The 4,068-nt window shown below is 44.8% G+C and overlaps 1 pseudogene; it reads left to right on the top strand.

The window, feature by feature from the left end:
* Positions 1-1,263: 1,263 nt before the first annotated feature.
* LOC142457165 (glutamine synthetase pseudogene) lies at positions 1,264-3,536 on the top strand (annotated as a pseudogene).
* The last annotated feature ends 532 nt before the right edge of the window (positions 3,537-4,068 follow it).

Raw genomic sequence — 4,068 nt, 5'->3', positions numbered from 1 at the left:
GGTTTGGCCCTAAAATGTTGCCAAACTGGCTTAAAGTGAGTTGTCAGAATAAGGGCTGCTATTTTGAAGACATGCAGACTTAATTCAGTGGCAGAAGCACAATTCCTACATTGTTGTGTTTGGGTTCTGAATGGTGAGCAGGTATCTATTCCTGCTGTTTTAAGATTCAAACGAGCCCCTAACTCTCAACTATAAGGAGAACATTTATTGCCTTAAATGGGACAAAGACACATCATCCGGATGACATTTGCTGAGATGTTGTTAGGTGCCATCAGGCTGGTTCCAACTCAGCGGTCCCAAGGACAACAGAACAAAACAGCTCCCAGTCCTGTGCCAACCCTCTCACCATGATTCTGATGTTCTAGCCCGTCAATGCAGTCACCGTGTCCGCTCATCTTGTCATAGGTCTCCCTCTTTTTTGATAACCCTCTACATAGCACGATGCCCTTTTCCAGGGACTGGTCACTTCTAACACCTCCAAAGTGCGTAAGACGAAGTCTCACCATCCTTGCCTCTAAGGAGCATTCTAGCTACACTTCTTCCAAGACAGATTTGTTTGCCCTTTCAGCACCAGCTGAGCTATTTATCTCTTTGCCCTCCAATCAAACTGCGACCTTGTTAATCCCACATGTTCCTATTGGCCTGGTTGGCACAATAAACCTTACCTGTCACATGGTAGAACTAACCCTATAGCTTTCTGAGACTACTATTTTTTTAATTATTAAAAGATTATTTTATTGGGGCTCTAGTAGCTCTTATAACAATCCACACATCCATTATGTAAAGCATATTTGTACATATGTTGCCATCATTATTTTCTAAATATTTACTTTCTAGTGAGCCCTTGTTATCAGCTCTTTATGGGAGTAGACAACCTCATCTTTTCCCCCACGGAATGGCTTGTGGGTTTGAAGTGCTGACCTTTCTATTAGCTACCTAACATGTAACTCAGCCCTCCACCAGAGCTCCATTAAAACAAATTCCATGCTATCAAATTGATGCTAACCCACAGTGCCCTCTGGGACACAATAGAACTGCCCCCCCTAACCCCCACCTCCATGAGCTTCGTAGATTGTAACTCCGTACAGGAGTAGAAAGCCCTGCCTTTAATCCACAGAGCAGCCAGTGGTTTCAAATGCCGACCTTGGCCGTCAGCAGCCCAACACATTGCCTCGTCTCCAGGGCTCTTTAGTGGGTATTAAAATGAGAGGCAGGTGAGCTTTAGTGTTTCTTGTCACTGTCAGCAAAAAGCCCACCTGCGCTATGGCTTCAGCGGAAAGGCCTGCACATTCTGAAAGAGCGGGAAACAGGCGTCTGGTGAGGGAGGAAGTGTTCGTTTCTCCCTTCCTAGTTAACATCAAGCTGATTCTGCATCACGGCACCTCATATACCGTATATACTCATGTATAAGCAGAGGTGTTTTTTTAAAATCATTTTATTGGGGACTCGTCCGACTCTTATCACAATCCATACATCCATCCACTGTGTCAAGCACATTTGTACATTTATTGCCATCATCATTCTCAAAACATTTGCTTTTTACTTGAACCCTTGGTATCAGCTCCTCATTTTTCCCTCCCTCCCTGCTCCCCCTCCTTCATGAACCCTTGATAATTTATAAAATATTAATTTGTCATATCTTACACTGTCAACATCTCCCTTCACCCACTTTACTGTTGTCCATCCCCCAGAGAGGAGGCTATATGCAGGTCCTTGTAATCGGTTACCCCTTTCCACCCCACCCTCCCTTTACCCTCCCGGTATCTGTCCTCACCATGGTCCTGAGGGGTTTTTCTGTCCTGGATTCCCTGTGTTTCCAGTTCCTATCTGTACCAGTGTACATCCTCTGGTCCAGCTGGATTTGTAAGGTAGAATTGGGATTGTGGTAGTGGGGGAGAGGAAGCATTAAAGAGCTACAGGAAACTTGCAGGCTTCATTGTTGCTACACTGCACTCTGGCTCGTCTCCTCCCTACAACCCAAGCTGAGGAGTTCAGCATATTTTTATTTCAGTTTTTGTGGTAAAATTAGGTGCCTTAGCTGATATTCAGGTTGTCTTGTACTCGAGTATATATGGTATGTCCAGGTACAACTCTGGTCCATAGGAGGTAGTTGTTTTTTGTGTATATATATATATATATATATACATATACACATATACATATATATATATACATATACACATGTACATATATATTTGTGTGTGTATATATACATATGTATGTATATATCTCAAAAGACCTAATCCCACCAGAAAAAAACACACAAAGACCCCTTTGTCAGTAGCTTAAGTTGACCAGCCAACTTGTATTTCTAAGCCGTACACCTGTCATTTTCTCTGCTCACCTTGCTCTTGCTACCTGCCTTCTCTCTAGACAGCTGCCCAGAACATCTTCCACCATGGGCACCTCAGCAAGTTTCTATTTGAACAGGTTTACGTGGCTCTGCATCGGGATAGAAAAGTTCAAGCCATGGATGTCTGGATTGATGGCACTAGAGAAGGCCTGCAGTACAGAATCCGTTCCATTGACTAAGCTGAAGTGTGTGAAAGAGTTACCCAAGTGAAATGTTGATGGCTCCAGCACTTTCCATCCAGAAGATTCCAACAGTGGCATGCGTCTTGCCCTTGGTGTGATGTTCTAGGACTGTTTCCAGAAGGATCTGAATAAGTTGGTGTTCTGTAAAATCTTTCAGTACAACCAAAAGCCTGCAGAGATCAATTTACAGCACATTTGTAAACAGGTAATGGACATGCTGACCAGACAGCACCCATAGTTTGGAACGGAGCATAAATACACCCTCAGTGGGACTGATGGGCACCACTTTGTTTGGCCTTCCAACACCTTCCCTGGAACTCAAGGTCCATATTCCAGATATTACTCTGGTGTAGGGACAGACAAGCCTACCACAGGGATATTATAGAGGCTTACTACCGGGCTTTTGTGTGTGCTGGTATCAAGATTGGTGGCACAAGTGCTGAGTTGACAAGGAGGATCATCTCTTCATAGACTGCTTCAGCCTGCACTGTGTAAGTAAGTGATGACTGAAATGATAGCAACCTTGGATCATAAGTCAATCGCTAGAAACTAGAATGGTGATAACAGGCTTTCATAACAACTTCAGCACCAAGACCATGTGAAAAGAGAATGATCTGAAGTCCATTGAGAAACTAATCAAGCTGCCACAGTACCATATCCAACGGAGGTAGTTAGTTCATTGTGCCAACCTGGCCAATGAACATGTTAATTGAAGGGCAGAGGGATAAATGTTTTAGTGAGCCTCGCCTTTCTAGTTCTCAGATCTCTTGCTTTGTGATGGTCGGGCCAGGGTGCAGCTGCCTTAGCCAGGTTCCTGCTCCAGCTGGCAAGGCTCACTTCCTGCAAGACATCCCCAAGGAGAAACCGCATGGACCTACTGTGATGTAGCCCTGGGTGCTGGAGCAGCCGTGTGGAGACCCCTGTCAGCGCTGAGATGCTTACACATTCACTGACTCGGCTTTCCTCCTGCAGTCGGCATCATTGCATGTATTTAGTGAGATGGAGGAGGGCTTTGTGGATTGGTGTCGGGCAAATGGGTTAATGTTGGACTTGTGGGCTTGGGCAGCACTGGGTTGGGATGTTTTCTTGATGTGCACCTACCCTTTATATAAAACTGTCTCTTATACATGAGTTTCTGTGGATTTGTTTCTCTAATGGACCCAGACTAACACACAGACTTAGGACCCCAAAAGGGGCTTGGATATCACCTTTATTCAAACACTCTTCCAAGTGATCATTTTATTGGCAAAAAGGCCTAAGAACTAACATAAAAACACGTCTGCCCTGCACCACCAAGGAGCCTTCTTTTATTGCTTGCTCTGTCCTTCAAACACCCATCTTAACATCCTCAGGCTGAATCCAGTCACTATATGGTCCTGGACAGGCCCTGTGTCACCTTTGAGGTAAGAGAAGGGTCCTGTTCCCGGGGCTGGAAAGTTTCCACATCTCCGTATGACTCTGGTTAGAACTGGTTCTGTGTCTTGGAAAGCATTCAGAGAGCAGAGCGAGGCCACCATGAAAAACAGATCTCTT

The sequence above is a fragment of the Tenrec ecaudatus genome, chromosome 9 (genome assembly GCF_050624435.1).
Source record: "Tenrec ecaudatus isolate mTenEca1 chromosome 9, mTenEca1.hap1, whole genome shotgun sequence".
NCBI lineage: Eukaryota > Metazoa > Chordata > Mammalia > Afrosoricida > Tenrecidae > Tenrec > Tenrec ecaudatus.
This window is presented reverse-complemented; position numbering and strand designations above follow the sequence as displayed.